Here is a 24,284-nt window from a genome sequence, read left to right on the forward strand (position 1 = left end):
ACCTGAGGGCACGCCAGCAGATCCTGGATAGCCGGTGCCAATGGGTACATGCTCGTCAGAGCCCGACCCCCTTTGAAGGCAGCCGCTGGAGCCGCCCATTCTAAATCGATCAGTTGTTGCGCCGCCTGTAAGAATGGAAAATGGCGGGCCATAGGACGAAGACCTTCCAGCAGGGGGTTCTGCGCAGAAGGTACCGAAGCGCTGGGACCTGTAATATCCAATTCTGCCAGACACTGAGACACCAGGTCGGAGAGATCCTCCTTAGGGAAGAACCGCCTCATGGTTCGATATGGCTCAGTCCCTGGAGGGAGGTCCCCCTCGTCCGGGAGTTCGGACTCATCCTGTGAGACCTCCTGGTCTGACTGATCTGGGCTATCCATCGGTGGGAAGTCCCGCTCGCGATAAGGTTGTGATGGTCCAGGAACCGGATCCGCAGGAGCTGCTACCACAGCAGCCGCCGCAGGCGCAGCCACCGCAGGAACTACAGGAACAGCAGGAACCGCAGGGCCTGGATGGGCAGCCGTTTGCATCTGTGCAAAAGCATGAATTCCCTTAAAGAGATCCACCCAGGAAATGGAAGCAGCCTCTAATCGCCGGGGTACAAGCTCCCCCGGGATGCCTGATTGGTCGAGACTGCCCCCTAACTCCGGGGTAGCCCCTGGGGAACTGTCCACAAATCGTGGTTGAGACAGGTCCTGGCCCGAGGGTCGCACGGCCCCCTCACATTGGGCACACAGAGAATCTGGCTCATCCCTGCGCGTGGCCCTAAGGTGGCATGCGGAGCAGAGGCCAAGGGCTGCAATGCCTGAAGCAGGCGGCGCCGTCGCTGAAGACTCTGCAGCTTTCTGATCCATTGAACAATAGGCGCTCAAGAATAATATGCGGTAGCAATAGGCGCTTAATACAACAGGCGCTCAATAATAATATGCGGCAGCAATAGGCGCTCAATACAACAGGCGCTAAAGAAAAAGATGCGGCAGCAATAGGCGCTTAATACAACAGGCGCTCAATAATAAGAGGCGGCAGCAATAGGCGCTTAATACAACAGGCGCTCAATAATAATAAGTGGCAGCAATAGGCGCTTAATACAACAGGCGCTCAACAGGAATATGCGGCAGCAATAAGCGCTTAATGTGCCCTCAATAGGCTTTCAGCAATAAGCGACCAGCAATATGCTCGCAATAGGCATTCAATAAGCTTTCAGTAATAAGCGGTCAGCAATATGCTCTCAATAGGCATTCAATAAGCTTTCAGTAATAAGCGGCCAGCAATATGCTCACAATAGGCATTCAATAAGCATTCAGTAATAAGCGGCCAGCAATATGCTCTCAATAGGCATTCAATAAGCTTTCAGTAATAAGCGGTCAGCAATATGCTCTTAATAGGCATTCAATAAGCTTTCAGTAATAAGCGGTCAGCAATATGCTCTTAATAGGCATTCAATAAGCTTTCAGTAATAAGCGGTCAGCAATATGCTCTCAACAGGCATTCAATAAGCTTTCAGTAATAAGCAGTCAGCAATATGCTCTTAATAGGCATTCCATAAGCTTTCAGTAAGAAGCGGTCAGCAAAGCCAAGGAGGAAGAAAGCCGCGCCTATTACTGGCGCGGAGTACCTGAGCAAGGCCCAACCGGTGTCCTCCACGGCGTGCCACGCCGCCGATCCTCTGCGCTTTGGAGACCCGTAGGAAGAGACGTACTCCTTACCAGCTTCGGCGCTTCCCGGCTGGAACACAGGCGGTCTCCGGCTGCGGGGGAAGGGATCACCTCACCACCGCAATTTGAGGAAATGCACCCGCTACCTCGTCCACGCCGGGACCGAGGGCCTCGTATACCGTCCGGGGACTGCGTCACTGCCGCGCTTCGGCAGGACCGAGGACTTTCCCACCAGGGGAGCACGGTAATCACCCCGGGAGCTCGCTGGGGGAGGAACCCGTGGGTATCTACCGCAGGAGCGCGGGGCTCTAAGTCGAATAGACAGGAAAAACGAATCTAGAATGATAAGAAAAGAGAAAAATTAAAGTAGTCTTGGAAAGCACGCTCAACTAGCGTGCAGGCACTCCAAACTGCTTTGGAGACGGAAATTACTGAATAGCTACGCTTCCTGTGGGGATATATACGCCCCCGTGCTGACGTCAGATCCATCTCCAACTGCTAGCACGCGGATACTATCCCATTTGTTCTGAGTCCATCTGGCTACACGCCAGGAAATGCACGTTTGCAGTCCAAGGTGTGTAAGGCTCGTTCTCCTTGATGAGAATGAGGTCTTGGAAAGAATATGGGTAAAACTATGGATTGATTCAAGTGGAATTCCGTAACTACCTTGGGAAGGAATTTTGGATGTGTTCAGAGAACCACTCTGTCATGTAGAAACTTAGTGTAAGGTTCATATGTGACCAGTGCTTGTAACTCACTAACCCTTCTAGCTGATGTAATGGCTATGAGGAAGATAGTTTTCCATGTAAGAAATTTAAGATCACAAGAATCTATGGGTTCGAAAGGGGAACGCATTAATTTAGTTAAGACCAGATTCAGGTCCCATGCTGTGACTGGTGGCCGAATCGGTGGTTTAAGTTGAGTTAAACCTCTCATGAACCTGGTGATAACAGGTTGTGTAGATATGGTGCATCTCCCATTTTGTTATGGTAAGCAGAGATTGCACTTAAGTGTACTCTTACAGATGAAGTCTGGAGACCAGATTCTGAAAGATAGTATAAATAGTCTAGAAGAGTAGTAGTGGGGCAGGTGAAAGGATAAATAGTCTTTTGTCTGCACCATAGAGAGAATCTCTTCCATTTAGAAGAATAGTTCTTTCGTGTGGAAGGTTTACGTGAAGCTATAAGCACTTGAGATATATTGGATGAAAGATTGAGTGGTTGTAAAATCAAGCTTTCAACATCCATGCTGTCAGGTATAGGGATTGAAGGTTGGGATGGCGCAACCGACCCTGATCCTGAGTTACGAGAGTGGGAGCTACTCCCAGACGAATGGGATCCCTGACTGAGAGGTCTAGAAGTGTGGGAAACCATACTTGTCGAGGCCAATACGGGGCTATGAGTATCATGGACCCCTTGTCTTGTTGTAATTTCACTAGAGTTTTGGTTATAAGTGGTATCAGAAGATACACGAATACTAGGCCTGAGTTCCAAGGGCGAGCAAAGGCGTCCTTGGCTGGCTGGTTCTTCTGTTTGTGTAGAGAACAGAAATTGGTCACTTTGTGATTCAGATGTGACGCAAACAGGTCTATCGTTGGTTGACCCCAACGCTGAAATATCCTGGTCGCTATTGAGGGATCCAGGGACCACTCGTGTGGTTGGAATTGACGACTGAGTCGATCCGCCACTACATTTTGAATGCCTGCAAGATAGGTGGCCCGGAGGAACATTGAATGGTTCAGGGCCCATCCCCAAATCTGTGCAACTTCTTGACAAAGAAGATACGAGCCCGTACCTCCCTGTTTGTTGATGTACCACATGGCTACTGTGTTGTCCGTTTGGATTAAAACAGTCTTGTGCGAAAGGCAGTCCTTGAACGCATGCAGCGCATAATGTATAGCTCGAAGTTCTAGGAAATTGATTTGAAATGTTGCTTCGAGTTTCGTCCATGTCCCTTGAGTTTGGAGATTGTCTATATGAGCTCCCCAACCTAAGGTGGATGCATCTGTAGTTAAAGTTATCTGTGGGACTGGCTGCTGGAAGTCCTGTCCCTTGCGTAAATTGTCCTTGTTCATCCACCAAAGGAGAGATGAACGAAGTTGTTGTGTGATTTGGTTTGGAGAGTGCAAAGGTTGAATGGCTTGAATCCATTGTGATTTTAAAGTCCATTGGGTTACTCTCATGGCGAGTTTTTAGTTACAGGCACTTGGACTACTTTTCTTATTATTGGAACCTCACTGTCGGGATGCCCTAATTCTAATGCATCATTAGTATCCTTTGAAGATACCTCTCTCCGAACCATGCACTGCTGAGCGACTGTCGGCTTTCCCCTTTGTTCTAGTTTAAAAGCTGCTCTATCTCCTTTTTAAAGGTTAGTGCCAGCAGTCTGGTTCCACCCTGGTTAAGGTGGAGCCCATCCCTTCGGAAGAGACTCCCCCTTCCCCAAAAGGTTCCCCAGTTCCTAACAAAACTGAATTCCTTGCACCATCGTCTCATCCATTGAGACTCCGGAGCTCTGCCTGCCTCTGGTGACCTGCGCATGGAACAGGGAGCATTTCAGAGAATGCTACCCTGGAGGTTCTGGATTTAAGCTTTCTACCTAAGAACCTAAATTTGGCTTCCAGAAAATCCCTCCCACATTTTCCTATGTCGTTGGTGCCCACATGCACCACGACAGCCAGCTCCTCCCCAGCACTATCTAAAATCCTATCTAGGTGATGCGTGAGGTCCGCCACCTTCGCACCAGGTAGGCGTGTTACCAGGCGATCCTCATGTCGACCAGCCACCCAGCTATCTACATTCCTAATAATCGAATCACCAACTATGACGGCCGACCTAACCCTTCCCTCCTGGTCAGTAGGCCTTGCGGAGATATCCTCAATGCGAAAGGACAATGCATCACCTGGAGGAGCAGGTCCTTGCTACAGGATCCTTTCCTGCTGCACCTCGTTGATGCTCTCCAATCATGAGACCTTCTTCCTCCAAGGCCAATGGACACTGGCACGTTCCAGGTTAAAGCATAAGCTCTAACCCGTTAAATTATTCATATCACGTTATATTTATTCTACCTGCTTATATTTATTCTACCTGCTTTTGCTTTTATCTTCCTTCCAGCTTGTTTTAAGCTCCCAAGTTTCCATTCCTTGTTGATTGTAACTTTGACTTATTCCTTTTCCTTTGTTATCCATTGTTTACCAGAATTGTTACATCAGTTTACCCTTGTTAAAATGTAAACCGATCTGATATGGTTATCTACTATGAAGGTCGGTATAAAAAACTGTTAATTAAATAAATAAATAAATAAAGGCAGCACCAGGGCTGCCAGTCTGAAGTTGGGACTTGGCTACTATGTCCCTGAAGGTCTCATCTATATACCTCTCTGTCTGCCTCAGCTCCTCCAGGTCTGCCACTCTAGCCTCCAGAGATCGGACTCGTTCTCTGAGAGTCAGGAGCTCTTTGCATCGCATGCACATGTACAACTTCTCACCGGTGGGTAAAAAATCATACATGTGACACTCGTGTAAAAGACTGGGAAGCCCCCCTCTTGCTGCTGGACTGCTGCCTTCATCTCAATTTTTATCAGTTCCTAGTTAAGTTTTAGGTTGCTATGGGAGTAGGAATGTGTCTAACGTCCTTTAAATGTATTAGTGAATTAACTATATATGTCTGGTAGTGGCCTACCGGGGTCTGATCAAACTCTCAAAGTTTTTGTGGGTTTTTTTTTGTTTTGGTTTTTTTTTGTGAAAGTGGCACCTGCCTTTAAATTAAAGGATGAGCTAGGGGTGGGTGGGCGAGGGGTGGTATATACAAACAGTCTAACTTCAGTTAGTCAGCCAGAGTGACTCACCTCTCTCTTGATTAACAAATGTTGGTACCTATTCAAATCCAATCACACTACCTCAACACCTTTCCAAGGTGAGTAACTGAGCTGAACTTTTCAACTTTTTTACTTAGGTATACACTGCTCCTAGCTTATTTCTAGCTTCTGGCTACTTTTTGTGGTTTTGTTTTTTTTTAAATACAAACACTCAGTTCTGCTTACTAGCTGCCTTACAGACTTTTAAAAATAAACACACTACCTACTGCTTACTAGCTGCCTTATTGACTGACTATTTAAAAATACAGACTAACTTGTTTATTAACTGACTATTAAAAGCACTCCGGGGAAGCTTCGACATCATGAGGTCTCGCCGCATCCGACGCAGATTGCGTCTGCGGCGCTTCCCCAGCACCTTGCTTCGAAGGATTTTTATTTTTGCGACCTGGAGGGTCAGCGGAGGTGGCTCTCCGATGGACATGGGTCTTAGGGGTCGACTTCGGTCCCGGAGCCGACCTGGATGAAGCGTCAGAGGGGGCATACGAGCCCGTCGCCTCCTCTCTGAGCTAGGCAATCCGCGCTGCGCCCTTGGGCACATCCGTCCACAATCTGTACAATTCGCCTGATCATGTTTTGGACAAAGGCAAATGTAACAAAATTGATTTCTGTCAGTTAGACATTATTTTGCCACAGTCACAGAATTTAAAACCTGGAAGAGGCGTGATGAAAGTATCCTGTGTTGAAACTCTGAGAACTTTTGAAGAAATAAATTGAAGTTTTCCTCACAACAACTTTTCCTCAGACTGAGGAGCCTCGAGCAGGCACAGGGACAGGCAGGAGGGAATACCTCAGCTAAAGACTTTGGGTGATCTTAGAGAGCTCCACCACCTAGTGGCATGGAGGACGTACCCAGACAGCATGGCTAATTCAGCTGCTTATCTATGGGAAAAACATATCTCTCTTGAGGATAAGTAACAGAGGCTAGCACTTCATGAATCAAATCCCGGCTAAGCAGGATGCCCACACCTGTGTATTTTGTTGCTTTGGAGCTTGCTGAAAGATAGCAATGTGGGAATTGCCGAAATGACAATAAGTGTTCATGCCATTTACGTAGATGGGTTTCTTGTTTCATTGCAATGGATGCCCTCTTAGATATAAGCTCCTGTTCTAATAGATAGCATTTTTGGTAATGAATGAGCCCTTTCACATTAATAGATACATCCATTGCGTTCATCCATTGCCATAAGTAAATAACAAAAAAGTCCCCCTGCCAGCAGTGTAATCATCCACCAAAAGACCCCAGATACTTCCCCCTTCTGAATAGCTTAAGAGCAAGTCCCACTGGAGAGATCTCCCCTCCTCCCTGTACCCACCCCTCCCAACCACCTGGATGGTCATCTCCCCTCCTCGGAGGACCCCCGACGTCATCAAGGATAGCTGCCCCCCACCCACCCACCCAGAACATTCATGAAACATACTAGCTACTGAGCTTTTGAGATAGAAAAATTCTAGGAACCATATAGAACAACCATAACAAACCAGCACCCTAGGGACCCCTTAAGTGACCAGCTCAACTTCCCCAGGCAGGTCTGGCTTATCAGTGAGAGCCTGGAAGGAGTCCGTTAAGTGAGATGTAAGAAAGTAAAGAAAGCAAAAGGATAAAAGTTCAATCTTCAGCCCTGGTCCGAAAGAGCCACTCTCGAGTCCTCAGAGTGTCTCCGTAGCTGCCTCCCTCCTTTGCCAACCCTATGCCAACAATGCTATATATAGCGTGGCCCTCCCATGCCCAGTTATTTTTCTTTTGAGCTGCTACTAGTATCTGGGTTTTTTGCACATAGCTGTTGAAACAAATGATAATGTCTTGCAGCCGGCATCCAACCTCTGGCCCAAAGCCCTGTGAGCCCGCTCTATTTTAATGGCTCGTGAAGTATCGGCCATCTTGCTAGCTGTAGATTGGCCCTCCTGAAGAATAAAAAAGTGCACACCTTCTCTGCCACCTCCTGTGCATTCGCAAAGTCTGCCGAGTCAGGGACCCTCCTGATCCTAATATTGCACTTTCGGGACCAATTTTCCAAATCTTCCAGTTTATCTTGGAGTGTGGCTACCTCTGTTTCCATTGAGCTGTGTTGTGCCTTTAATTTATTTAAGGCTGCAGCATGATTGTCTGCTCTCACATCCATATCATCCATGCGGTGACCAAGCGTTACAAGGTCTTCTCTTAATTCAGTAATGGAAGCTAGCAGTTCTCTCTTATGGGTCTTAAGATCGGCCCTTATTTCCTGGAACCAACCCCTTATTTCATCCCGTAGCTGTGGGGTTACTAGGGTAGTTTCTGTTCCACCAACCTAGAACTCTCCGGCGCCATCTTGAAAATTTAGGGGTAGATTTTTTTAAAAAGCGCGATCGCGTACTTTTGTTCACGCAGCAGGCGCAAACAAAAGTACGCTGGATTTTATAAGATACGCGCATAGCCGCGCGTATCTTATAAAATCCTGGATCGGTGTGCGCAAGGCTGCCGATTTTGGGCAGCCTGCGCGCACCGAGCCGCGCAGCCTGCCTCCGTTCCCTCCGAGGCCGCTCCGAAATCGGAGCGGCCTCGGAGGGAACTTTCTTTCGCCCTCCCCTCACCTTCCCCCTCCCTTCCCCTACCTAACCCACCCCCCCGGCCCTATCTAAGCCCCCCCCCCCTTACCTTTGTCCCTAGATTTACGCCTGCTAGAAGCAGATGTAAATCTACGCGCGCCAGCAGACTGCTGGCGCACAGTCATCCAACCCGGGGGCTTGTCCGGAGGCCTCGACCATGCCCCCGGGCTGGCGCCACGCCCCCGGTCCAGCCCCCGAAACGCCGGGTCCCGCCCCCGAAACGCCGCGTCATTCGGCCGCGCCCCCGACACACCCCCTTAAAAAAAAAACCCGGGACTTACGCGTGTCCCGGGGCTCTGCGCGCGCCGGCGGCCTATGCAAAATAGGCGCGCCGGCGCGCGAGGGCCCTGCTCGCGTAAATCCGGGCGGATTTACGCGAGCAGAGCTTTTAAAATCCGCCTGTTAGCGCGGCAGCACCCGTAGCAGCCTGCTCCGGCCTGTCAGCTGTGTCGTCAGCCAGCTCCGAAGGGAGTTTGCTAAAACTGCTTTAAATAAGCAGTTTTTCTTTTCGCCACCATCACAGCAGTGCAGACAGCTCTGGAATGTGCCTGTAAGCAGGGTTTTGGGGCTCAGGCTTAGCGTTGTGAGCTTTTATTATTTCCGGGAGGGAGAGCTCCGTGATCATGTGGCCATCCCCGTCAACAGCAGAAGAGCGCCCCTCCCCCCCCCCCCGAGCGTACACTTTGATATATCTGATTGCCTATGTAAACAACCTATCCGTAATCTACAAACTTTGTATCAATGAAATAAAATAAAAACATGAAGACATGTCTTGTGTGGGTTTCTGATTTTAAAACCCCATCCAAAACCTCCACCACTTCCCCCCTCCCCCCCAGCAGTGTATAAAGGTAATGAGAGCAAGCCTCACTCGGACCTCTCATCCTCACTCAACCTCCAGCAAGCCTCACTCGGACCTCTCATCCTCACTCAACCTCCAGCAAGCCTCACTCGGACCTCTCATCCTCACTCAACCTCCAGCAAGCTTCACTTGGACCTCTTTCATCCTCTCTTAACCTCCAGCAAGCTTCACTCTGACTTCAACCACGTTCATTTCCGCCACTAAGATGGTGACTTTTACCAACCCTCATCTCCAAAACAGACATAAACACCTCATAAACATCCCTCTATTGAAAACTAACAAAAACATATTATGTCTCACCTTCCTCCTTATCAATGCCCAATCCTTATCAAAAAAACACATGCTAATTTCCGACATATTACAAGAAAAAAACCCTGACTTCTTTGCCATAACTGAATCCTGGCTGAAAAACACTGATCAAGTACTTCTGAACCACCTAGTTAACAATGACTATGATACCTTTTCAATTCCCCGCAATTACAAAAGAGGAGGCGGCCTTCTACTTCTTATAAAAAAACACCTCTCAATGAAAATGATCCCACATAACCTCCCAAAACAATATGAAGTAGCTCTTTTCGACTCTCAATTTCTACAAGTTTGCCTTGTATATTGTCCACCCAAACTGCTAGACAGCAACATCTCCCCACTCCTGGAATTCCTCATTACAAACATCAACATGAAAAAACCATCCATCATCCTTGGCGACTTCAACCTCCATACTGATGCCAACCCCAGTTCTCCAAGCTGCGAAACTCTACTAGACATGCTCTCAAGCTTAAACTTCATCCTTCAAGTAAACAACCCCACACATAAAGCAGGTCACACACTTGATCTGATTTTCACCAATTGTTTCTTCACGGACACTTCCATCTCATACACCCCAGTCCCCTGGTCAGATCACCATCTCCTACTTTGCAAGTCTCAGATGAATTACAACATCCCTTCAAACAATAATAACACACAAAAATTCTTCAAATACCGTCCTCCTTTTCAAACTAATCCCCTCCTTCAAGAGCTGGGACATCAACTAGCGAATCTAGATTTATCAAACATAAACAACGCTATCCAATCCTGGTCTCTTATCACTGAAAAAACCGCCAACATCATTAATACAGAGAAAATCAAACGACTGAAGAGCAAAAAAGAAAATCAAAACCCTTGGTTTAACACCACTCTAAAAAACATGAAAACATCTCTCAGGAAAATTGAGAAAGAATGGCTAAAAAATAAGCTGCCCGCAACGCAACAGAAATACCGCACACATCTAGCTGCCTACAAAAAATCAATCCAAAACACAAAACGGGACTACTATGGTAAAAAAATAATAAACTCCACTAACAAATCTAAATCCTTGTTCAACATTGTAAATAACCTCATTATAGATAATTGCAACTCCAACGTTTCTGTCACCAAAAAAAACTTAAGCCAAGATTTAGCCATCTTCTTTAAGGACAAAATCTCCAAAATAACAGACTCCCTCAACACTACATCAAGCTTCCAAATTCAAACTTCAACAAATAGCAGCTCTCCTTGGCTCGACTTCAGACCTATCTCCATTACGGAAACAGAAAAAATGATAAAAAAAATCAACCCTGCACGCCATGACTTAGACTCCATTCCCACTCGAGTTCTCAAGGAAATTGCTTATCCATTAGCCCCAACAATTGCAGCAATCATCAACAAATCTCTAGAGGAAGGCGAGCTACCTTCCATGCTAAAAATCGCTACAATTACACCTTTATTAAAGAAAAAAAACCTCAACCCTGATGACCCAAACAATTACCGCCCAATTCCTATCCTACCCTTCTTTGCCAAATTGACAGAGAAGGCGGTGCTGAAACAACTCAACGATCATTTAGATGACAACAAAATACTTTATCCCACCCAATTTGGTTTTAGGAAAAACCACAGCACCGAAACCCTCTTACTCAACCTTTCCAATACCATACTAAGAGGACTTGACAACAAAAAAGGATTCTTACTGATTCTTCTGGACCTCTCTGCAGCCTTCGACACAGTGGATCACAAAATGCTTATTTCTAGTCTGGAATCCATTGGGCTTGCTGGAAAAACTCTATGCTGGTTTTCATCTTTCCTTAAAAATAGATATTTCAAAGTCTCCTACAACAACATATTATCAAACGCCATCCCCCTCGAAACAGGTGTGCCACAAGGATCGGCACTCTCACCCATTTTATTCAACATCTACCTTATTCCTTTATGCCATCTCCTTTCAAGACTAGACATAACGTATTACATGTACGCCGATGATATACAAATTCTCATTCCAATTTCCTCCTCCATAGAAGATACGTCTAGAGCAGCCTCACACCTTGATACAATCAGAAACATGTTAATCCAGCTTAAATTATGTTTAAATATGAGCAAAACTAAATGCATCCTAATCGCCAGAAAAAACTCCGGACCAAAAACCATCCCACCCTTCCAATTTGACAATACCCTCATCCAACTTAAAGACAACGTTAAAGACTTGGGCATCTGGGTAGACAATGATCTAAATTATAAAAAACACATCTCTACAAGAACAAAGGAAGGATTTCACAAATTACAAGTAATCAAACACCTAAAACCACTGCTTCACCCCCATGATTTTAAAACCGTCCTTCAGGCCCTGATCTTCTCCGGTTTGGACTACTGCAATTCTCTTCTGATTAGCTTACCTAAGTCGTCCTTAAGACCTTTACAGCTTCTTCAGAATGCTGCTGCCAGAGTCCTGACGGGTAAAAGAAAATCTGAACAGATCACACCTGTTCTAAACCAACTACAATGGCTCACAATTGAGAAAAGAATAGAATTCAAAGTTCTCTCAATACTTCAGAAAGCAATTCACAAACCTGACTACACTGCACTTGATGACATCATACATATCCATCGTTCTCTACGCACTACAAGAACATCTAGTAAACTACAACTAGTGATTCCATCACTTCCTCAGGCCAAACTCTCTTCCACCAGAAACAGAGCCATATCCATCATCGGCCCAAAGTTATGGAATTCATTACCACAGTACCTCACCGTTCAAGAAAACCCTAAATCTTTAAAAAAAAGACTTAAAAGCCTGGCTTCTCAGCCATTCTCATAATGACAGCACGCACAATGATCTCAAAACATAATACCATAGCCTTCTAACATTCAATCTCCCTCTTTGACAATTTCTCCTGCTTCCTACTACAGATCCCTCCTATTATGTTTGAACTCAGTTTTTTCAGTGTACCTAACCTTTGGTATATCTTGTTTTGTTTATTCTAATATTATATGACAGTTTCCAGTTTGTTAATTTTAAATTTTTAAATTCTAAATTTTTTAATGTAACTGGCTGTTATAATTGTAAACCGGAGTAAAGGCAACTCTGCTATACCTCGGTATATAAAAAAATGCTAAATAAATAAATAAATACGTTTGTGATTGAAAACCTGTTTGTGTGAAACAGTATGTGTGTATGATCGAGATCCTTTGTGTGTGAGAGAAATCATGTGTATGTATGATTAAGAGCCTGTGTGTATAAGTAAGAGAGAGCATGTGTGTCTGTGTGTGATTGAGAGCTGGTTTAGGTGATGGAGCATGTGAGTATGTGATTGAGAGCCTGTGTGTAAATGAGAGAAAGAGAGGACATGTTTGTAAGCATGTGAATGAGAGTCTGTGTGTGAGAGAAAAAGACAGCATGTATTTATGTGACTGAAAGCCTATGTGTGTGTGCGTAAGCGTGAAAAGATAGACAGCATGTGTGTAAATGTGTAATTAAGAGCCTATATAAGTGAGAGAGAAAAAGCATGTGTTTATGTGAGTGACTGAGAGCATGTGTGTATAGGTGTGTAATTGAGAGCCAGTGTGAGAGAGAGCGCTGGTATGTGACTGAGAGAGGAGAAAGTTCCAAGCAAACCACTCCTCCTCCGGCTAATTCAGAACAATCTCAGGACACCTGGATATAGCAAAATTGCTTACCTTGTAATAGGTGTTATCCCAGGACAGCAGGATGTAGTCCTCACATATGGGTGACATCAGTAATGGAGCCCTATGTCAGAAAACTTCTTTAAAAGTTTCTATGAAACTTTTGACTGGCACCAGAGTGCCTACTGAGCATGCCCAGCATGCCATGATATTCCCTGCCACAGGGCTCTCCCTTCAGTCTTGTTTTGTAGCAATTAGCTTTAGCCAAAAATAAAATAATAAAACGTATCGGACCCAACTCCGCGGGGTGGCGGGTGGGTTTCGTGAGGACTACATCCTGCTGTCCTGGGATAACACCTATTACAAGGTAAGCAATTTTGCTTTATCCCAGGACAAGCAGGATGCTAGTCCTCACATATGGGTGATTAGCAAGCTAGAAGCTGAGTCATTTGGGATTGAGGCAACAGTGAAGTATTGTTGTTGAAATGAATCAGCCGAAGATCACAGCAGGTTGGATGTAGAAGGAGTTGGGGTTACACTGGAAACAAGTTCTTTAAGACAGATTGTCCATAGGCTGAATCCTGTCTTCCTTCTTTGTCTAAACAGTAGTGAGCTGCAAAAGTGTGAAGAGAACTCCATGTTGCTGCTTTACAAATGTCCAGAATAGGTACAGAGCGAAGGTGCGCGCTACTGAGGTTGACATCGCTCTGACTGAATGTGCTTTTACTCGCCCTTGAAGAGTAAGGCCTGCTTTCTCATAACAAAATTGTATGCAATCTGCTAGCCAATTTGACAAAGTATGTTTACCCACTGGTTTACCTGGTTTGTTTGGATCATAGGATACAAATAGTTGACTGGATTTCCTTTGGACTGTAGTGCGGTTTAAGTAGAAAGACAGTGCACGCTTACAGTCCATGGTATGTAAGGTTCTTTCTCCCTGGTGAGAGGGAGGCCTTGGAAAGAATGTTGGTAAAACTATAGATTGATTGAGGTGGAATTCCGTGACTACTTTTGGAAGGAATTTAGGATGAGTATGGAGGACCACCCTGTCATGTAGCACTTTGTAAAAGATTCGTATGCGACTAGAGCTTGTAGTTCGCTGACCCTTCTAGCTGATGTAATGGCTATGAGGAATACCGTTTTCCAAATAAGGTATTTAAGGTCACAGGTATCTATGGGTTCAAATGGAGAACGCATAAGCCTGGTTAAGACTGCGTTCAGGTCCCATTGTATGCTTGGGGAATGAACTGGAGGTTTAATGTGAGTTAGGCCTCTCATGAATTTACTGACGAGAGGCTGTGTAGAGATAGGTGTGTCTCCCAGCTTGTTATGATAAGCTGAGATTGCACTCAAGTGTACTCTTACAGATGAAGTCTTAAGACCAGAGTCTGAGAGATGGTATAGGTAATCTAGTAGTGAGGTAGTGGGGCAAGTGAAAGGATCTAGTGCTTTCTGAGTGCACCACAAAGTAAACCGTTTCCATTTGTAGGAATAATACTTGCTAGTGGAAGGTTTACGTGTTGCTATCAGCACTTGAGATATAGTGGTTGGAAGGTTGAGTGGTTGTAAGATCAAGCTTTCAACATCCATGCTGTCAGGGACAGGGATTGAAGGTTGGGATGGCGCAACTGACCCTGTTCCTGAGTTATGAGATTGGGAGCTATTCCCAGGCGAATTGGATCCCTGACTGAGAGATCTAGAAGTGTGGGAAACCATACTTGTCCAGGCCAGTATGGGGCTATGAGTATCATGGACCCCTTGTCCTGTTGCAGTTTCACTAGAGTTTTGGTTATGGGAAGTATCGGTGGATACGCATATAACAGGCCTGAATTCCAATGGCGAGCAAAGGCGTCCCTCGGTAGGCTGTTCAGCTGCGGGAGCAGAGAGCAGTAATTGTCCACTTTGTAGTTCAGAGGGGATGCAAAAAGATCTAGCGTTGGCTGACCCCAGCGTTGGAAGATCTTGGTTGCTATCGTTGGATCCAAAGACCACTCGTGTGGTTGGAACTGACGACTTAGACGATCTGCTACTGTGTTGTGGATGCCCGCTAGGTAGGTGGCCCGTAGAAGAATTGAGTGTGCTAGGGCCCAGTCCCAAATCTGAGCTGCTTCTTGGCAAAGGAGGTAGGAACCTGTTCCCCCTTGTTTGTTGATGTACCACATGGCTACTGTGTTGTCCGTTTGGATCAGAACAGTCTTGTGTGAAAGGCAGTCCTTGAACGCATGTAGCGCATAGCGTATAGCTCGAAGCTCCAGGAAGTTTATTTGAAAGGAGGCTTCGTGTTTTGTCCACGTGCCTTGTGTCTTTAGATGACCAATGTGTGCTCCCCAACATAAGGTGGATGCATCTGTAGTTAAAGTCACTTGTGGAACTGGTTGCTGGAAAGTTAGGCCTTTGAGCAAGTTGATCATTGAAGTCCACCAGAGAAGGGAAGAACTCAGATCTTGTGTTATCTGAATGGGCGTGGACAATGGTTGAATGGCTTGAATCCACTGATTTTTGAGTGTCCATTGCATTAGTTGCATGGTCAGTCTGGCCATGGGAGTGACGTGAACTGTTGAGGCCATGTGTCTGAGTAGGGTGAGGCACTGATGAGCTGTAACTCAAGACTGATTGCGAATAGAGTGCGCCAGGAGAACGAGTGTTTGAGCACAGTCTCTTGGAAGAAAAGCTTTTGCGGTGATGGTGTTGAGATTTGCACCTATGAACTGCAACTGGTGAGATGGTGTAAGATGGGATTTTTCGTAATTGATGAGGAATCCCAAGGAGTGAAGCAAATTTATTGTGAGCTGGAGGGAATTGAGAGCTCCGTTTTGCGTTTGACTCCTGATGAGCCAGTCGTCCAAGTAAGGGAATACATGCACTCTTTGTTTGTGAAGATGTGCCACCGCTACTGCAAGACACTTTGTGAACACTCGAGGTGCTGAGGCTAGACTAGAAATCGCAGGTACTGTCGATGAGGAGGAAAGATGGGAATGTGAGCGTAGGCGTCTTGAAGATCCAGAGAGCAGAGCCAATCCCCTTTTTGAAGAAGAGGTAGCATGGTGCCTAACGATACCATCCTGAATTTTTCTTTTTTTAGAAATTTGTTGAGATTTCTGAGGTCCAGGATAGGACGTAGGCCCCCGGTTTTCTTTGGAATGAGGAAATATCGGGAGTAGAATCCTCTGCCCCACTGAGGCCTGGGAACTGGTTCTATGGCCCTGGCTCTCAGAAGGGTGGATAATTCTGCTTGTAGGATTGTGGAGTGATGATTCACTGTCCAAGATGAAAGAGGAGGATTTTCGTTTGGTACAGTGAGGAAATCCAATCGGTACCCTTGAGCTGTAATTGAGAGTACCCATTGGTCTGTTGTGATGGAGGTCCAAGTGTGATGGTAATAAGTTATTCGACCTCCGACTGGTAAGTGTGGAAGAGGATTTTGATAATGGCTTCTGCTCTCTGGCTGGTTTTCAAAAGCCTGATGTGGATGTAGTTTGAGCAGGCGGCTGGGGCCTAGTAGGCCTCTGTCGAACCTGAGAACGCTGAGTGGGACGTGGTTGTCTCGCTCGGCTAGCAGGAGGGTAGTAACGTCGAGGACGATAGTAAGGTTTCCTTACTTCTCTTCTAGGAGGACTCCTAGAAGTTTGATGTGTCTCCTGAGGAAGTTGAGACAGTTGTTTTAGGGTTTCTGTGTGGTCTTTTATGGTCGCCACTGCCTCTTTGACCTTGTCTCCAAAAAGGTTTTCACCTAGACAAGGTAAGTCTGCCAACCTTTCTTGCACTTCTGGCCTTAGTTCAGAGGATTTTAGCCAGGCCCATCTTCGAGCCATGATACCGGAGGCTGATAAACGGGAAGCCGTCTCGAAGCTATCATACGTGGCTCTCACCTCGTGCTTGCCTGCTTCTAGGCCCTTATGCACGAGACGGAGGAAACCCTCTTGAAATTGGTCTGGATGTTCCTGAGCAAGACCTTCTACCTGTTTCCAAAGGTCACGCTGATACTGGTTCATGAATAATTGATAGGAGTTTATCCTTGAGACCAGCATTGCCCCTTGAAAAATCTTTCTTCCTAAACTGTCTAGGAAATGACTGTCCTTGCCTGGAGGCGTGGAAGCATGTGTTTTAAGCCTCTTAGCTTTTTTCTGGGCTGATTCAACCACTACAGACTGGTGTGGCAGTTGAGATTTTTGAAAACCGGGTATGGGTTGGACGAGATATGTGGCATCTGCTCGTTTGTTAACTGCTGCCACTGAGCCAGGGTGTTCCCATATCCGGTACATAAGCTCTTGCAGGACTTCGTGTACTGGAATAGCTAATATCTCTTTAGGAGATCAACAAACTGAAGCACCTCCAAGGTCTTCTGCCTAGTATCTAGTTCAGAAAGTGAGAATGGTATAGTGTCTGACATCTCTTTAATGAAGTTAGAGAAGGAAAGATCTTCCAGGGGTGATTTCCTTCTATCTTCTGGTGGTGAAGGTTGAGATAAAATATCTTCATCATATGAGATATCTTCCCCCGAGTCAGTACCAGTGTCCACTGGTTGACCTGATGGTCTAAGAGGTTTGAAAGGAACCTCAGATTGTGGTGTATGTGGTCTCATAGGTGGGATAATACCAGATGGGCCAGGTACCGGTCCTGGAATTGTATCTTGATCCAAACCATGAGGTGAAGTAGAAAAAACCTGGATTAAGGTGTCTAATTTATCCATTAATGGTTGGAAAATGGAGGTTTCTTGACCTGGCATCGATGGTTTTATCGGTGCCGGTACCCGGATGGGTATCGACGGCATCGGCGGTCCGTGGGCAGGAATAGTCAAAATCGGCATCGATGGAATCGCTGGCGGTGGAACAGTTGGAATCGGCATCGAGAGCACCGGTGCCGGAACGGGCGATGCCATGGGTATCGGGGACGATATTCTTGTCGATACCGGAATCGGTGTCGATGGCATCGCTGGCGTAGAAGGCTGAGGTCGCGGCATCGCCTCTATGAATGCGTCACTGACCGCTTGATGTATATACACATCAAGTTCCGCCCGCATGGATGGTGAAAACAGAGCACCCATGGGGGGAGGCGGTAGTGGCGATGCCGGTACCTCCTCAGAGCCCTGAGGAGGCACAGTTCCCTGTGCCGGAATCGGCGGGAATCGCCCTGTCGACGGCTCCGAAGCCTGATCCTTCAATCCGAGGTTTCTTAGATGCTACACCGCTTTCCGTCGATGGCTCGCCGGGAATCGAGACAGTAGACGCCGGATGCGGCCTGCGATGGCGATGCTTCTCCTTTTCACGGGCTTTTTCACTACCCGATGTCGATGCCCTGGACGATGGAGAGGGGGAGGAAAGAAGAGCATCTCCCGACCCACCTGGTAGACGCTTTTTCAACACGACTTTTCGAATCGACCCAGCCAGAGATGATTGTGTTGAAGTAGATGGTGCTGACAAAAGCTGTATTTTGAACAATTGTTCCATTTTCTCCAGCCGGAGACGACGGCCCTTCGATGTCATGGTGGCACATAAGGGACAAGCCCTAACATCATGGGTTTCACCAAGACAGAGGACACAATCCTGGTGAGGGTCGATAATGGACATGTTCCTGGTGCACTTAGGGCACCTTTTGAAACCTGAAGCCATTTTGGGCCGGACAGCCGTCGACGACCAATGACCAGGGACAACAAAGTTGTCAAAATGGAACGGAACAGCGAGAAAATTAGAAAAACTTACCGCGACGGTATACTAAGGGGAGACCCTTTGCGGCTGAAGTTTTCTAAACTTTTTGTTAAAGTTAAAGTTGTGGAGATTTTCCACAGGACTCCTAGGGACCGCGAGGCTAACTGCTTCGCGGAAAAAAGAAGACTGAAGGGAGACCCCTGTGGCAGGGAATATCATGGCATGCTGGGCATGCTCAGTAGGCACTCTGGTGCCAGTCAAAAGTTTCATAGAAACTTTTAAATAAGTTTTCCGTACATAGGGCTCCATTACTGATGTCACCCATATGTGAGGACTAGCATCCTGCTTGTCCTGGGATAACAAACGTTCCCAGGTATGCATAGCAAAAAATTTTTTGTATCCTTATTTTTCATTACTGGGTCTTTGTGTCTGCTATTTTGAAATATTTTGTTGGTATCTGGAAATGTTTTATATGAGTTTTTAATTATTGGATATTCCACTCATCAGCTGTTTCGAAATATGTTCTTTTTGTTAGTACAGTTTTACTGCTGATGATTTTATATTTCTTGATTTGTTTTATAAGGATGGGTGATGTTTCTTTTTTCCTTTGTTACACTGCATACAGAGACTCTGGCTTGTTGCAGTTTCCAATTCAGTTTTTTCTGCATGCTTCTAGTTATGCGTTTTGGTCTCTTTATTCTATGTTAGGTGAGGGTCAGCACGTGATTCAGGTGAGGTTTTCTGCTGGCGTGTAGTTTCTGTGTAGGACTCTATAGCAGCCTGACTTGGTCCGTTTTCCTAATAATAATAAGATTGGTGTCTTAAGGCCTGGTGTAATATTTTCAGAGACTTATTGTACTTTAAAAGTGTGATCTTACATAAAATGCACACATTTACTTGTATTTAGTTTTAAACATATTGTATGGTTCTCATGGAATTACATTTTAAAATATGTGGCGTTCATGGCTCTCTCAGCCAAAAAGGTTCCTGACCCCTGATCTAGTGGAACTGAGGGAGACGAAGAAAGCAATCAAAAAAGCGAAAATTCAAGCAGAAGAAAGGATTGCCAAAGAGGTAAAGCAAGGTGACAAAACATTTTTCAGATACATCAGTGAAAGGAGAAAAGTCCAAAGTGCTATACTGAAATTGAAAGGTGAAAAGGATCAATGGGAGGAGACAGATGAAGAAATGGCAGAATTATTAAACGAATACTTCAGTTTGGTATTCACTAAAGACGACCCCAGCGAAGGATCGACACTAGTCAACAAGAAAATGGAGGGAAGCGGAATGGATGAAACTTCGTTTACGGAAGAGAATGTATGGGAAGAGCTAGGAAAACTGAGGTTCATCCTAGGATACTGAGGGAGCTCAGAGATGTGCTGGCGGCTCCGTTGTGTGACCTGTTCAATAGCTCCCTCGAAACAGGAGTGGTGCTGAGTGATTGGAGAAGAGCGACGGTGGTCCCGCTTCACAAGAGCGGGAGCAGACAAGAGGCTGGAAACTACAGGCCAGTGAGCCTCACCTCGGTGGTGGGAAAAATATTTGAGTCACTGCTGAAGGAAAGAATTGTGATCTATGTACAAGCAGCAGAATTGATGGACCAGAGGCAGCATGGTTTCACCAAGGGAAGGTCCTGTCAGACAAATCTGATCGACTTTTTTGACTGGGTGACTAAGGAATTGGATCAAGGAAAAGCGCTCGATGTCATCTACTTGGATTTTAGCAAAGCTTTTGATACGGTCCCATACAGGAGGCTGGTGAATAAAATGAGAAGCTTAGGAGTGAGTACCTGGATTGCAAACTGGTTGACGGACAGAAGACAATGTGTGATTGTAAATGGAACTTACTCTGAAGAGAGAGCGGTGTTAAGCGGAGTGCTGCAAGGATCGGTGTTGGGACCGGTCCTGTTCAATATCTTTGTGAGCGACATTGCGGACAGGATAGAAGGTAAGGTTTGTCTTTTTGCGGATTACACTAAGATCTGCAGAGTGGACATGCCGGAAGGAGTGGAGAGAATGAGATGGGATTTAAGGAAGCTGGAAGAGTGGTCGAAGGTATGGCAGCTGAGATTCAATGCCAAGAAGTGCAGAGTCATGCATATGGTGTGTTGAAATTCAAAAGAACAGTATTCGATTTGGGGGGGGGGGGGGGGGGGGGGGGGCTGGTGTGCAAGTAGCAGGAGAGAGACCTTGGGGTGATAGTGTCTAACAATCTGAAGTCGGCGAAACAATGTGACAAGGCAATAGCTAAAGCCAGAAGGATGCTGGGCTGTATAGAGAGAGGAATATCGAGCAAGAAAAGGGAAGTCATTATCCCCTTGTACAGGTCCTTGGTGAGGCCTCACCTAGAGTACTGTGCTCAGTTCTGGAGACTATATCTCCAAAGGGACAGACAGCATGGAGGCGGTCCAGAGAAGGGCGACCAAAAAGGTGGAGGGTCTTCATCGAATGACTTACAAGGAGAGATTGAAGAATCTAAATATGTACGCCCTGGAGGAAAGGAGGAGCAGCGGTGATATGATACAGACTTTCAGATACTTGAAAGGTTTTAATGATCTAAAGACAAATGACAAACCTTTTCTATTGGAAAAAAAAATCAGCAGAATCAGGGGTCACGATTTGAAACTCCAGGGAGGAAGACTCAGAACCAATGTCAGGAAGTACCGTATTTTTCGCTCCATAAGACGCACTTTTTTTCCCCAAAAAATGGGGAGAAAATGTGGGTGCGTCTTATGGAGCGAATGTAGCAGCTCTCCCTCTCGCGCGCCGTCCCCCGCCTCCTCCCAACTCCGCCCAATCAGCATGGTGGTGTAGGCGTGTGTATTCTGCCGGCGGAACTTGAGCTCCCTGCCGGTCTGCTGTTCCCGCGGTGCATCTTGCTGCGAGGGTCGCCGCGGCGCAGGTCAGACATCACCTGTTTGACCTGCATGGGCTACGGAGGCCCCTCCAGTTCAAACAGCTCCCTGCCGGTCTGCTGTTCCCGCGGTGCAGCTTGCTGCGAGGGTCGCCGCGGCGCAGGTCAGACATCACCTGTTTGACCTGCATGGGCTACGGAGGCCCCTCCAGTTCAAACAGATCCCTGCCGGTCTGCTGTTCCCGCGGTGCAGCTTGCTGCGAGGGTCGCCGCGGCGCAGGTCAGACATCACCTGTTTGACCTGCATGGGCTATGGAGGCCCTTCCAGTTCAGATGGCTGGCATTTGACCTGCGCCGCGGCGACCCTCGCAGCAAGCTGCACCGCGGGAACAGCAGACCGGCAGGGATCTGTTTGAACTGGAGGGGCCTCCGTAGCCCACGCGGTTCAAACAGGTGATGACTGACCTGCGCCGCGGCGACCCTCGCAGTGAGATGCACCCGGAACCGGCGGGGAGCTCGGGCTCTGCCGTCGGAGGCTCTCACTTGCAGTCCAAAGTAAGAACTTCACTCGTTGTGGTTTGGATGTATTGGAGGGTCATGGGGGTGGTATACTGCCTGGGATGGAGGACACATGACACAGACCAGCAAATAGAATTACTGCCTGTGCTGATTAAGTGACTACCTGTTGAAATATTAGGAGCAATTGCTCTCCTAATCAATGTAATATAGCCCTGACTATTTATTATTGAACTCTGGAGCAGTCATGAAAGTTTAAAATAACTGGTGTGAGAGAGATGTGTATGAGGGAGAGTCTGAGTGTGTGATTGTCTGTGGGTATGTGTATATGTGAAGAGAGCTAGTGAATGTGAAAGAGCCTATGTATGTATGTGAGGGACAGAAAACCAGTGAGTGTGAGTACCTGTGTGGATGTTCTCTGCCTTACTATAAAAAAACAAAACAAAAAAAAAATCCCACGGACGGCCACCAGGGGGGAGAGCCCATCATGGGGACAGAATTTTTTTTTTCTTAATTTTTCTCCTCTAAATCCTAGGTGCGTCCTATGGTCAGGTGCGTCTTATAGTGCGAAAAATACGGTATTTCTTCATGGAGAGGGTGGTGGATGCCTGGAACGCCCTTCCGGAGAAAGTGGTGAAGACCAAAACTGTGAAGGACTTCAAGGGGGCATGGGATAAATACTGTGGATCCATAAAGTCTAAAGGATGTGAATGAAGAGAAGAGGCACGAGGGTGGCTTGCTTGCGGGAATGACAGCTACTTCCTGGAGATTAATACCCTTATTCAATAAACATACTATCAATGCAACTCCAGCATTGCTCTATGCTTCAACTGCAAGAGGAAATATGGGAAAAAAAAAAGGATTTGCATTCATAAAAAAATCCAGGGAGTAGCTTGCTTGTTGTGGCGGTTACTACCCCAAACCAAATAAGTATGATACTTCACTTCAATTCATATCCAGCATAGCTCACTGCTTCAACGGCAGGGGGGAAAGAGGAAAAGAGGATTTATATTCAGGCAACAACCAACAAGGAATGAATTACATAGTCTGGGCAAACAAATCATTATGGGAGTAGCTTGCTTGTTATGGCGGTTACTAACCTGAATCAATTAAGCCTGATACCTCATTGGGAATACATATCCAGCGCAACACACTGCTTCAACAGCAGCAGGAATAAAGAAAAGAGGAATTATATTCAGACAACAACTAACAAGGTCTGAATGGCACAGGCTGGGTAAACAAATAAGCGTGGGAGTAACTTGCTTATTCAGGATGCTGGGCTTGATGGACTCTTGGTCTGACCCAGTATGGCATATTCTTATGTTCTTAAAAAAAAAATAAGCATAATAAGCACAAAAAAAAATATGAATAAGGAAAAAAGGCAATCAAAAAATATTGAAATGATGCCAAATCTTCATATGTTAAATTAGCAAATGGAAGCAACCAAACTATGGTTCACCAAATGAGTAGGAGACAAAGAAAGAACAAAATAAATAGCATTCAGAAAAATTTTCAGGAAAAAATAAAAAGAGAAGAAAGGGCAGTTAAATTGGCAAAAGCAAAATAGAGGAACATGTTGTCCAATTAGAAAGACTGAAAAAGCTCTTTTTTTCTTAAGATCATCCTACTGATATCCAGGACCCTTATTCTAGTAAAGTTTGGTTCTGATCCAGCTTTTACAATAAAAAAGATGGTATGGTGATCACTGGACCCCGCCTTCACCTCAGTGGCACTGCCTCCATTTATCAGTACCATGTCTGGTGTTACCTCACTGCAAGTGAGTTCAACTAGTTGCTTGAAGACGACTTCTTGAAAGAATTTCTGAATCCTCATACTTCTAGCCGATTCTACAGCTTTCCTATATCTATATTTGACAGACTTAAGTCCCCCGTTCACTGCACCTCTCCTTTGCATTGCTTCTTGTGTTCATATCTACCTCTCCAATAGGATTAAACCTTCTTAGGTTTCTTCAAGGCAACCCAGGGAAGCTCAGCTATTGCCTCAACTTTGTAGCTCCTTGGCTTTTAATTTATTCCTAAAAGCTGCTTCTCTTACCCCATCCATTTTTTTAACCTATTCTGTCTTCTAAAAAGCATATATCCTTGTGTATTCACTTTCTAGTCTGAATTATCACTTCGCCTTCTTTCAGCAACTAACCACATCAAAATCTTCTTCCCCCATGGTGGCTTCTGGCTCAATGATTTTGTTTGACTAAAAGCATTCTCACAAAATTGTCAAGTTATTTTTCTACCTACGTCTACCTACGTCTCTTCTACCTACGTTTCTTCCTTTTCAATCTCTGACCCTTAAGCTTTGAAATGAACAAGTTTAAGATTCAAAGCTTTGGAGAGCTCTGCATCACATCACATCACATCAATGCACGTCTCT

General features: G+C 45.9%; 1 protein-coding gene across 1 annotated transcript in view; it reads right to left on the bottom strand.

Annotated features, from left to right (window-relative positions):
* The window catches only part of NCAPH (non-SMC condensin I complex subunit H), a 704,755-nt gene that overhangs the window by 606,183 nt on the left and 74,288 nt on the right, over positions 1–24,284 (bottom strand). The gene's annotated exons all lie outside the window — the stretch shown is intronic.

This window comes from Rhinatrema bivittatum, chromosome 5 (genome assembly GCF_901001135.1).
Source record: "Rhinatrema bivittatum chromosome 5, aRhiBiv1.1, whole genome shotgun sequence".
Classification (NCBI taxonomy): domain Eukaryota; kingdom Metazoa; phylum Chordata; class Amphibia; order Gymnophiona; family Rhinatrematidae; genus Rhinatrema; species Rhinatrema bivittatum.